Source organism: Strix uralensis, chromosome 1 (genome assembly GCF_047716275.1).
Source record: "Strix uralensis isolate ZFMK-TIS-50842 chromosome 1, bStrUra1, whole genome shotgun sequence".
NCBI classification, from domain to species: Eukaryota; Metazoa; Chordata; class Aves; order Strigiformes; family Strigidae; genus Strix; species Strix uralensis.
The window spans coordinates 75,542,474-75,554,787 of NC_133972.1; the positions used below are offsets into that span (position 1 = coordinate 75,542,474).

The following is a 12,314-nucleotide window of genomic DNA, read 5'->3' on the forward strand; positions in this document are numbered from 1 at the left end:
ATTGCCATGATTCTACCTCTAGAGCTGTAAGGGAATCGTGCAGTTGTTACTATTTATTTGTATTATTACTCCAGACAGGAATTAAGACCATGTTTTCCTTGCCATAATGAAAAACTTCACAAAGATATGACCCTGCTCAAAGAGCTTTATCTAAATCTAAATGAGCAGACACAACAGGTGGCTACAAGAGAGCAATGGCTGCAGAAAAAATTTACAGAGCTCAAAGGAAAGCAGTGGGCTCAGTACAAAGTTAGGTCTTCAGTCCTATCATTGCTGCAGCACTACATTTCTGGGCTGAAACGCAATACTGGAGCATGCAACTCAAAATCATTCAAAATTTGGAGATTACCCAGCTTTTCTGAAGTTTCTGTAAGGTTAACCAAATTTCCGTAGGCAGGCCCTGCATTGCTCAGTTGTTTCATGTTGCGTCATATTCCCTGCAATATAGCTTTGATGCAACCAAGTAAAAGCCGGTTTCTAGAGTGAGGCTGGGATTCATTTATATTGGAAAATCACAACAAAACCCAAGATATACTAAATCATTGAAAGCAAGTTCAACTGAGAATTTGGCGTTATGCAAGTGCCAAAATTGCTCTTTTATTTCTTAAATAAAAGTTACCTTCAGAATGACCACAGACAAGACCGGTCACAAACCACATAGCACTTGCTGCTTAGTGAAGGTGGAAAATAACCACATAAGATGTTCTGTGGGCACAGACAACTGGATCCAACTCAGCAAGCTGTCCTACGGGAATGCGAGCACTGCTCTTCCTTTAGGGACAAAGTACAGATATTTTGTAATATGTTTACACCAACCGTATGAGCTTCAATTTCTTCACCACGCAGTATGCTGCTTCTAAGATAGGGTATAGGTTAAATGTTTGTTTTGGGACAAGAGATGAGACAAGAAGAGGAAAAAGGTATTTCAGAAAGGGAAATCCCAGATAACAAACATTATCTTGTCTAATAGGAACTTACTACTATTGGTTTATTATGTCCCCAGCTGGTTATGTCTTTGTTTCAGAGGTTTGGTCCATGGGGTGCCACTCCTCAGACAAGGGCATGGCAACCTTCATAATGTCTGATGAGCCAGAGAAGTTTGGCTGCAAGAGAAAACATTCAAGATTAAAGAGAAGGCTGAAGCTCCTAAACACAGAAGACTATAAAATTTTTAAATATTTCCTACCTTTGCTTCTGAAGTTCAACTCACATGTGCAAGAAAAATACCAGAACTTTATTTAAATTCGTATTTCTGGCTTGATGGCTACATTTGCTGGAACTTTTATAAAATTACCTTGTGCAAATGTCATTGCAGAGAAAGACAGTGTCAGTGTCACCAGTGTGTCAGTATGGGGCAGTTCTGGTAGCTGAAATAGCATGACATGAAACAGCCACGGGATAACAGAAGCTAACCACATCAGGTGGTATTCTCCACCAAGACCCAGCTACCCACTGGTGTGCAGTAATATGAGGGTGAACTCGTGTTGCAACAACTCACCCTTTCCAACTAGAGAACAAACACCATTTGTGATGAAGACTTATTTTTAATTAATCCTTTCCTCCTCCATTCTTGTTTCAATCACCTTGTGCAACCCACACTGAAATATTAAGTCAGCAAAGATCTGCACATCAGCCAAATACCTGTGAGGCAGTCAGTCCGTTCATCAGTCACCACCATTCCCCAGTCTCAGGGAAAGCATCAGTCCCTCCTCTGATATGAGCACAAGCATTTACTTTTCATGATTATTGGCAGATTTTGAATCAAAAGCTTCAGGCTTATTGAAGCAATTAAATGCATGAGTCATGTATTTACTCATTTGGAAAGGTTCCTACTTTGTCTTATTGCTCACCAAGACCATAAAAGGCACACTGCAAGGAGGAAATCTGTCCTGGGCACCATAGGACACATTTGTTACCCAGGCTGGTGACAAATACACCTGAGTTCCTCCTGTGGCATCACCCAAGCTTATACCCCTCTCCTCCTCCTCGTCTAAAGCAACTGCCAGACTCCCACTGGAGATGCTGCTGCTGTACATCCTTCTCCCTGGGAGTCCTAGCAGGACTGCGAAGGAGGCTGCTTGCCTTTCCTACCCTTGCTTGTACAACCCCATCCCGTTGTGGGAGGACCCACAGAGCAATAAATGCATGGCCTGCCCACCCCCCAGGGCCTGGAGAACTGGTTGTGTTGCTGAGAGGAGAGGCAGAACTGCCTCCCTCCTGTCCTGTGCCTCCCTGTGCTGAAAACCCATTATGGTTATGAGGTTGTAAGTGTGTACTGCTATGCAGGCTGAAGAGGAATTAATGCAGCTGGATTTGGAAGGACAAAGAAAACTGGTGTTCTACTATGATCGATGGTCATTGATCTGATGCTAATTAGTAAAAAAAAAATCTTTTAAAATACTGGAATTACATATAATCACTTGATTATTCATTCTAGCTTAGTCTTGGTTCCTTCATGCATTTGACTCCAACTTTTAGCAAATATTTCTCATTAAGCAATACTAATAGAACTATAACACAGTGAAAGGTAAGCAACTGAAGAAAGTTGCCACCTCCTTCTCCTATCTTTGTTCAGCTTAGCACTGTGTTTTGCATGAGGAGATGCTTTGCATGAGAAGGTTTGCATGAGCTTTGGGATTTGGATCCCTAATGTCATCTCATCTAATGTAAACATCTAAAAACCTCTAATCTTTTCTTTAATAAAGCTTCTTACAGACCTCTCAGAGCTGATTGTGTCTTGTGAAAGTGAGTTCCATGAGTCAGTTTCCTGTGTGAAACAAAATTTTGTTTAACATATCACAGTGCCCTGTTTTTTACTCTCTGAAAGCTTCTGATGTTGGTTTCTGTATGAATGAGTTCTTAGAATGCCTTGCTAACCTGGCCTGTGATCTCTTTTCATACAGTTCTACTACCTCTTTCTTACCCATTCCCTTTGTAACCAGACCCAACCTACACAATTCTTCACTGAAATGGACATTGCGTGGAAATGATACACCTCAGAGCAGTGTGCACAGTGGTATTCACAACCCTCGCATGAAGCCAATGATTATAGTTTCATGTAGTGGCTGTTTCAGACAAATATCTGGACCTGAATGATCATGGTGTTCCTGTCCTCACAAAAACATTTTTCTCTCCCATCTCTTAGTCCCCGCTTGCCCTCAAAACCTCAGAATTTCAAAATGCAAGAACAGGATAGGAAAATGGGTGAAGCCAGCAACAAGGAGAACCCAATAACTGGACCTCCTCCCATTTTTCACACCCAACTCAGCTAAAAGAGGCTCTGCAAGCTCCGCACTGTGGTTTTGCTTTAGCTAACAAGGGTCTGTGGAAGGTGTTGAGCCCCTGCAGAAGAGAAGCTCATATGATGGGCATCAAGTGATTAGGTAGAGAGGTGGCAAAGGTCAAAACACCACTGCTGTAAGAATCAGCTGAAGCAGACAAGGTGAGTAGTCAAAATGAAATCCTTGAAAGCGGTGGGTTTTAAGTAGACTAGATTTTTCACAGAGTCTCAAGTGGCAAGTGGTTGGAAAGGGCATCTCTGCAAAGTTGTAAATTCCAGAAATAATTGAAAGACAGAAACCACAATGAAACCCCAAAACCTTTCCTTCGAGCCGGAATTGAACCAGCGACCTAAGGATTACTTTCTACAGGCAGCCTACAGTCCTCCGCTCTACCAGCTGAGCTATCGAAGGAAGATATAGACAGAATGCCAAGAATGAGTCAAGACTATATCAACAATAGCCTTAGGCTCTAATGGGTTTCCATATGTATTGCTTTTCACAACAGCAAAACAGTATCCAAAAAAAAAAAGGCACAAAGCTAACTTTCCTGCAAAATTGGATTTTGGTTACAAAACTGCCAGTTTTCTGCCAAATAGTTCACAGCTCTTGTAAGACTGTTGGTGGTGGTAGCGTTAAGGTTGGAGTTCCTGTGATGACCCATATGAAATCTGCGTACTGCTTGACAAAGAAATTTGTCCGCTCTTCTGTGACCTTGCCATATTTCCTAAGCTGAGCTAGAAGAAGAGGAACAACTCCTCTCCACACAATTCCCCACAACAGTTCTCCAGCCAAATCCAATAACAAAACAGCAAACAAATCAGTTAGCATGTTCCCTGACAGCTTCCCCAGCAAACGCAAAGAAACAGCAGAAAAGGATGGGAAGAAATAACCATTGAGATTTTAATTTGAATCCCACCAACTCCCACAGTGCATGTGAGACCCCTCATACACAGATGAGGTTGCAATGTCTGGCATTGCAACTGGTGGCCTTCCCAACCCCTGGGCCAAGCCTGTAGTGAATCATCTCTGTGACTGCTGCAGCTCACCGCTGTGGCAATTGAAAGCAAACTATGCTCTTTTTGAATTACAGTGATTCACGAGCACCTTGGCTTTCTGAGCAGCAGGGTGGGGTGGAAAACTGTGAGCAGACACCCTGTTTGCCAAAACCATGCCATCCTACTTGTGATGGGAGTGCGTGTAGCAGTGTTACCTCAGTGCCCTAAAGCATATCTATCCTTAACCCATGCTTACCTCCACCTCCTCCTTGTGACTCAACTTCAAACACTGGGCTGTTTCAGCAAGCATGTAGCCAGCAGGTTGAGGGAAGTGATTATTCCTCCATATTCAGCACTTATGAGCTTGCACTGGGAATGCTGTGTGCTGCCTTGGCTCCCTGGTACAAGACAGATGAGAACATACTAGAGTGAGTCCAGTGGGGGGCTACCAAAATGGCCGGGGGCTGGAGCACTCGATGTAGGAGGGGAGGCAGAGCAAGCTGGGCTTGTTCAACCTGAGGAAGAGATGGACAAAGGGGGTTCATATTGCAGTCTGCAACTACCAAATGGGAGATTATGGGGAAGGCAGCACCAGGCTCTGCTTGGAGGTGCGCAGCAAGAGGAGGGGAGTGACAGTCACAAGCTGCCACCAGAGAAATTCCGATGAGATATAAGGGAAGAAAAATACCGTGAAAGTAAAAATCTTCACCATTGCAAAGGTTGCCTGGAGGATGGAATCTCCATCCATGGAGATACTCAGAGCTTGACTGGACACAGCTCTGAGCGACCTGACCTAACTTTAAAATCTACACTGTCTAGAGCAAGAAGTTAGACCACATGATCTCCAGAGGTCTTTAGCAAACATACACAAAAGTGACCCCCATGTCAGGAAGGTGACTTCACAGAGCAGATGAACTCACAGCAAAACTATCACTACATACTTCTCTGTCCGAAAAATACAGCTCTTCATCTCACAATCAAACTCCTCCACCCCAATTTTATTTATTTTCATACTAACAGACATCTTAAGCCTCCTCTGCTGCTAAATGCAGCACAGATCTTAATAGAAACTCAATAAGATGTCTCCCTAGTTTTGTTTATGGGAATATAGGAAGGTCAGGAAATATCTGACTTACCTACAAGGTACTGTTGCAGCTTCTCAGAGACCTAATCCTGGGACCTGTGATGTGTCATGACATTCACGTGCCCACCAACAACTATCCAGTCAGCTAATGCTATAAAGAAAAACATACGATGGAGAGAAACAGAACTGCTGTATGCCTTTCAGGGCAATATCTGCACTCTCCAGGGTCAGATTGTCTTGGTGGGAGGAGGTCCTTAGATACCCATATGTGAGAATGTGAAGTTAATCTTACGCTGGAGAAAGAATGGCACAACAGATAACATGGACCCAAGCTGCTAAATCAGAGCAGATAGCATAGCTCCAGGGCTCTAATCTTTCCCAGTTTGCAGACCCCACAGCATTTTTCAGGGGCACTTCAGACTCCTTTCAAGCCAATTTAAGCCTATCGTCATGAGTCTGCCTTATCTGAGTTACCTTTCATAGACCCCTTAAAAATAATTCAGTAGTCCCACCCATGCATTCAAGGACCCCAAAACCGAAAATCACAGCTCTATCCAGTTTAACTTGTTGGCACTGTCATCTAATCCAGCGGTGAGGTACTAAATACAGACTTTAGGGGAAGTATCACCATCCCTTTGCTGTCAAAAGTTGTTACTGGTGAAGATAACACTAAACAACCTGTACTTTTCTGTAAGAAATCAGTAGCAGTTACGTCAAGATAAAAATTCAAATTCAGTCAGATAAAAAGTGGATGCTGTTACTATCTATGCATGAAAAAATGGGATGCAGAAACCACAGTGTTGCCTTGACAATAAAAAGCATTGGAGTTCTCTTTTTGTGGAACTTGCTAGCAGTGATGTATGGGTGATTTGTGAGAGATATTCTTCTAAACTACAAATGTACCCCCCAGGGCAGCTTTTCAAAGTAGATATTCCCAGGAAAAATTAATTAATTTTTTTCTTGATTTTTTTTGAACTTGGTAAGCTTTGAATGCTTAACAGAATTAAATTTTGGCATGGAGTTCATGAAAGATCTCTGATTATTTCAATTCTTTTAACTGATTAAATGAAGATACCAAGCTTTGAGAGCCATGTGACTGGAGCCCTGAGCTATATAAAGGGAACAGCTCACCTGTTTCATGTGGTGTAGAATAAGATGAAAGGAAAGGATGTAGCTTGAAAGCAGGATGGAGAACAGCCAGAGGTAAAGCTACTAATAGCTGGACTGTATAATTACACTTGGTAATGCTATGTGTTTTGCTAAGCTCAGATTAGCATAGGATGGTCTCCAGTGTTTTGTATACTTACAGGCTGACTTTCTAACACGGTTTTAAATGGTTTAAAGGGTTTTTTCCAGTGAAAAGCCTTAAAAAATCTGATTGACTCTGAGGGACTTGGGGGGATTGTTTTCTTTTCATTTGAGGTGGAAATACACACATGCTCTGAATACAAGCATTAGACTGGATTCCCAATGAATTTGTGAAATCTTTGTGTTCACTTTAATTCTACCTGGTGTGTGTTACACGCCCCTGGTTGGGTGCTGTGGCTTCTGCACCACCAGTTAGTGATGAACTCAGATTATCTCAATTTAGAGGTCTTGTATGATACCCCTGCAACAGAGAAGGAGATTTTCCTAAAGATAACTACTCATAGCAGCTTGAATGGAGAGCCTGACACATCAGCAAAACAATCATCTCCCTCTGTCTACTAGTTAAAATTCAAGATAGAAATCTCTTTGGGCTGGACTATCTTTGTACTTAAAGGCTGAATAGCAACTGGCACAACAGACCCGAAGTCCTGTCTGATGCCCCCAGACTCGGTTGTGATGTAAATAATATGTACAGCTCCTTGGGCCAGCTTCAGAGACAACTTTGATAACATGTCAGTGTGAATGAATGCCAAGGGGCAGGAAGGTGGGAATGCAGAAGGAAAAGAATTGGGAGAGTACATAAAGGAAGTTTGATGGCATCACACAGTGTGGGCTGCATTTCAAGAAACAGAGTTTATAGGCCATTACTTACAGCTATCAGTTTTTTGTCATGCTCAGAGAACCCCCTTAACACTTGTGATGCTGCACAGTTATCAGTAATAAATATTCAGAGGAAAGTACCTAAGCTGCATATGCTTATCCACAGATCTACCTACCTTAATTTTGCTACATAACAACCTTATAGGCCTGGTGTGGCTTCTAATACAAAAATATTTTCTTTACGACTAAATTATTTTAATTCAGTTTTCTTCATATATATGACCAGTTCCATAAGCAATTAAAACACAGACACTGAAGACCATGGCAGCACTCAGATATCAGATTCAGATTGCGCAACCCTCTTCAAGTAAACAGTTTAGCACCAGCAGCTGTTATACAAGTGCCTGAGAGCTCACCCCATCAGTGGGCATGGAAAGAAGTAGCCTTCATGTAATTGTCAATTCTGTGACAAGTTAAACATTTGGCAATGTTAAGTCAAGATGAGAATTGCAGTGAGTAGCATTCCCATCTTCTCCCCCACAAAGGGTTCCAATTCTTGCCCTTCTCCTGGTGAAAGACAAGACTAATAATGTATGAGCTCTTCTGAGATGATGATCAGTCCAGAAAGTTTTGATAATTGGGTGGCAACTGACCACAGTCAGGACATGACATTATTCAGATACAATGGACTAGCTCCTAGCTGCTGTGAATCATAAGTCATTGGAGAGCCTGATCCCTATCTAGTTTAGTTTAAGCTTCCACTCAACAAGCACCACATTGGACTTTTTTTTTGTTTAAGCAAAAGCTCAGCTAATCATCCATAGGCTCTCTATGCCCTGGTCTCATCCTGACAGCAAGGCAAAAGAGAGTATTTCTGATTGATGCCTTCCACTTTCCAGCCCTGTTTCTTCCCCCCATAAGTAAATATTGCTTTGCAATAGCTGTGCTCTCACTGTAGCCTTCAGTGTCAGCAAAAACCTGCATCATCTGGGGGAGGGCAGCAGCACGGAGGACAAAAGCAGCACTGTCTGGGACACAGGAGAGCCTGACACCTCTTGCAACTGCTTCCCCTTGGGAGGCACCCAGCCACTTGCCTTTCCCTTGCTCATCAGGCCTCTCACACTATAAAAGCCCTAATGAAAATGAAACATGCATGTCATATATAACAAGCAGAGGCTCAACTGCTAGCAAAAAAAAGTGTGAAATTACAGTATCAGTGTGAGAAGGAGAGATATGAGCCCTCATTCCCCAGGAGAGAATTTGAAAGTGCATAATTTTTTCCATTCACAAGCATCATTTAAGGGGCAGCTTTTGGAAGCTGAGAGGAAGACCTAGAAGAAAAACAGCACTTACAAGCAGAGCGAGTATTTATACCGTAAATATTTGGGACTCTTTTTTGATACACCAGCTTGGTTTGGCATGGGGAGATGTGCCCTGATGAACAGGTGTTGTTTCTAATCTGTTCTTCTGCCCACAGCTAATGCTTTACATAGCTTTTCTGAAGACTGAACCGCAAATCCTTTAGGGGTCACCAAAAAAAAAAAAAAAAAAAGAGTAGGGTACAACTTTTTTGGCTGGCTTTCCTCTTCATGGAAGAATTTAGCAGTTCTGGGTAATGAGAAGACTTGCCTGTGTTGGGTCTGGCTGTGGTAGGGGATACTAGTCTCTTGCACTCATGAGAATCTAATTTATTTTTAAAGAGCGCTTTAATATAGCATAACAATATTACCACACATCTTGCTCAAGCAAAGAATTTTTCCAATCTATATTCAGTGCCAGATAGAGTGACTATAAAATGAGTTACTGTACCTTAAATTTCTGCCTTGGCTATAGTGACAGGAAGCTAATTAGACAAACTGACCATGTCTTCTGGACCCAAATCCACATTACTTGGACGCATAAGAATTAACAGCTGCATGAGAACTCATGCTTCTGGAGGGAGTTGGACTTAAAGGATGAAATAACAGGTAAAAGAGCAGAGAATGAAGGCCACTGTGGGGCCCAAACTAGCAAAGCAGCAGTGTTTAAACTCTTTTCCAGCTAAACTTTAACACCTCACAATGTGGCCAAAATATGTTAGAAGCATGTCTGAGGCATGAATGCTGGACTCAGACCACATGTAAAACTAAGCTCTAAACACAGTTTGACTTTTCCAGGTTATTCTTAAATTCCAAAGACCAACGTATTGGAGCCAACTCACACACTAAACCTGATGGAGCAGACCTACATTTCATAGCCCACAAAGCTACTGACCTTCTTGACTCTGGCAAGCTTTGCTGGGCAGTGATAGACCTAGACCTACTGGAGCTCAGCAGGCCAGGGAACAACAGCTCCAAACCTGAGCTGCACTTCAACCATCAGAAGCAAAAACCTTTGGTCAGGCGTTTGAGTTTCTGGGAATTTACTCTTGAGAACTACTGTCTTGTCATAAAAAATTAATCTGTCCTGTTCTCACTTCCTTATCAGAAGCTGGGTTCCAAACTACACCCAGATATTATATGATACTCTTTTCTGGTATTCCTACCTCTACATAGTCAGATCCAAACATTTCAGATATCAATAAGTATTGAACAGGGAGAAGGGCAGGGTTAATATCAAATTTATTTGGAGTTTGAAACAACCTTTCTGAAAGGGATGAGCAAATTTCAAAAGGTAAGAACGAACACACAAAATAATGGCTGCATCCCTATGAGCTACACAGTCCTTCCTTTTTCTTAGGTTAGGCTCCACCAAAAGAAAGGGCACAGTACTCAGAAAAGAGCTGGGCCTTATTGCTACTATTTTGTGTGTATTATTTGTATTGCTATAGGACTCAGGAACCTCAAATGGGGATTAGTGTCCCATTGAACTAGGCACTCTAAAAACAAACACCACAAAGACAGTTCCCTGCACCTGAGAGCTAATCTTTGGCCAGTTCTTTACAACATCTATCTAGAGTAGGGCATAAGGAAGTGTATTAGGGTATACTGCATGGACTGCATTTAATCTTATTTCTGTAACCCTCGTCCTTCCTTAACCTACTGCTCCACTTCTGTTTGTTAACCTAACTCACCACCTCAGTCTAAATTTAGTTTGTGAGCTTCTTGGACAAAAGTCTTTATGTCTTTTCATTAGCCTGGATTTTTTGCATGGATTTGAGCCACAAAAATAATATGTTATTGAAAACGTGAAACAAAATAACTTCCCTCTCTAAGAAAAAATGGATATGATATATTTGAATGTGCATCTTGAAGTGTTATGATTTTGTACCTCTATAGAGCCTAATGTAATCCTGTGGATCAATGAGCAACACAACTGGTATGGCAATATAAATAAAGAAATCTGGTCAACTTGTATATATGCACCAAGTACTTCTCCAGATGATACGCAGACAAAGGAGATATATCTGCAAAATAATTCCTACTAGTTAAATACAAAAAAAGCTGCTGGTATACTGCACTGTGATTGATAAATTGGATTTGCAGGTCCCCATAAAGATAAAGGAATGTGACAAAGTCAGGGCAAGAGTCTCAGCATCTCCAAGCCCTGGAATGAAACATGGGCATTCTCCCATCTCTACAGTCATTCCTCCCAAGCCAGCCTCATGCCTGCAGCATCCTCTTCCCCCGCCTGTAGCCACAGCAGCTTCAGTTGCGTGAAAGGACCATTTCTTGGCAAAAGAGGGTATTGGAGCATTGGCAGTTTCCTACCTTTCCTAGGGAAAACGGACTACCCAGACAGAAGAGTCTGTAAGCCAATAGTTAAAGTAGTGCTGTAGGATCCAACAGCTCTGCCACCATCCATCCATCCTGAATCTTACGTAACCCACTCGTGCTCTAGAAGAGGAAAAAAAAAGAAGTATTTGTTTAAAAGACTGTACTGAAGAACTATAAACAATACAGGATGTTAGTTTACACAGAGTAGGGAGGATACAGACAGCATAGTGGTGCAATTCACTTCTGTTTCCACTCCAGGCCATACGGATCTGTCTGACTGTCAGCTTTAAATACAGCAACTCTTTCTACAGGCTTGCAAACCTCAAACCTACTCTGCCCAAGACAGCAGAGTGCATGATAAAGAGAGTCTCCAAAGAAATGAAGGGCTCCCTCAAATATCACTCTGCTTCTTTTCACGAGCAGCAGGGAGAGGGGGGATCAAAGCTTTTGAAGGTGTATCTGCAAGCAAGCAAAAGCGTGCAAACCTTGTGAGCGTGCTGCCTTCCCTGGCCCAGAGCACCACACGCTTGGGGAGGTGTGAGGCAGAGTGGGGGAGCCCCTTCACAGTTCGGCAGTCAAGGCTGAGAGCTATTTGGATTAGATGAGGAATTTCAAGTGAAACCATCTGAATGTGTCTGTGCGCCTGTGTGAAGTTGAACTGTGTATAAAAAAACCAAATAGCTTCTTATAGCACCTCCACAAGGTCCGGTTCTAAAGGAGGCATAAGTAAGCCTCATTTTTCCTGCCGTTGCAAACTTAAATGGGATCTTGTGGGGTCTTTTTGCTGTTCTGGAAATGAAGAATCAGGAAAAACCCATGACAGCAACAGTATGAATAAATTGGCAAGATATGCTGTAAATAGCTGTGACGCTAAACAAAAATAAAACAAAAAAAATCGTATTGCAGCCATTTTAAGATTTCAGCTTCCATCTTCACCCCTGCCACTAAGCAGGCTTCCTCAACATGTGACAAGAAGAATTCAGAGGGATGCTTGCCAAGTGTTTTCTGACCCAAATCCTAGAGGTATCCTCCATCTGCAGCAACAGACATCTCGCTGTGGTCTGTCATTACCTTCTGTTTGGTTTTCAACACCAGCCTCCCTAGTTAATGAAAGAAGATGCAACCACCAAAGACAATGAACAGACAAATGTTAGCAGCATTTCTGGGAAGCTCTGAGGAAGACTTCTCTAATCTTGAATAGGCCAGAATACAGTATTGCTTTAGCCAACTAGATAAACTCAGCTATTAGGAAAACAGGCTGTCTAAAGCCTGGTGGAGAGGATTTAAGGAC

General features: G+C 42.3%; 1 long non-coding RNA gene and 1 other non-coding gene across 2 annotated transcripts; both read right to left on the bottom strand.

Moving 5' to 3' along the window:
• Positions 1-403: 403 nt before the first annotated feature.
• LOC141944527 (uncharacterized) lies at positions 404-11,634 on the bottom strand. Its single transcript, XR_012629257.1, has 4 exons — positions 11,509-11,634; positions 11,018-11,143; positions 4,533-4,674; positions 404-1,103 (listed from the first exon to the last, which is right to left on the bottom strand). It is a non-coding gene; the product is annotated as an uncharacterized LOC141944527 (long non-coding RNA).
• On the bottom strand, positions 3,603-3,692 carry TRNAY-GUA (transfer RNA tyrosine (anticodon GUA)). The gene is given in 2 exon segments: positions 3,603-3,638; positions 3,656-3,692. It is a non-coding gene; the product is annotated as a tRNA-Tyr (tRNA).
• Positions 11,635-12,314: the final 680 nt, after the last annotated feature.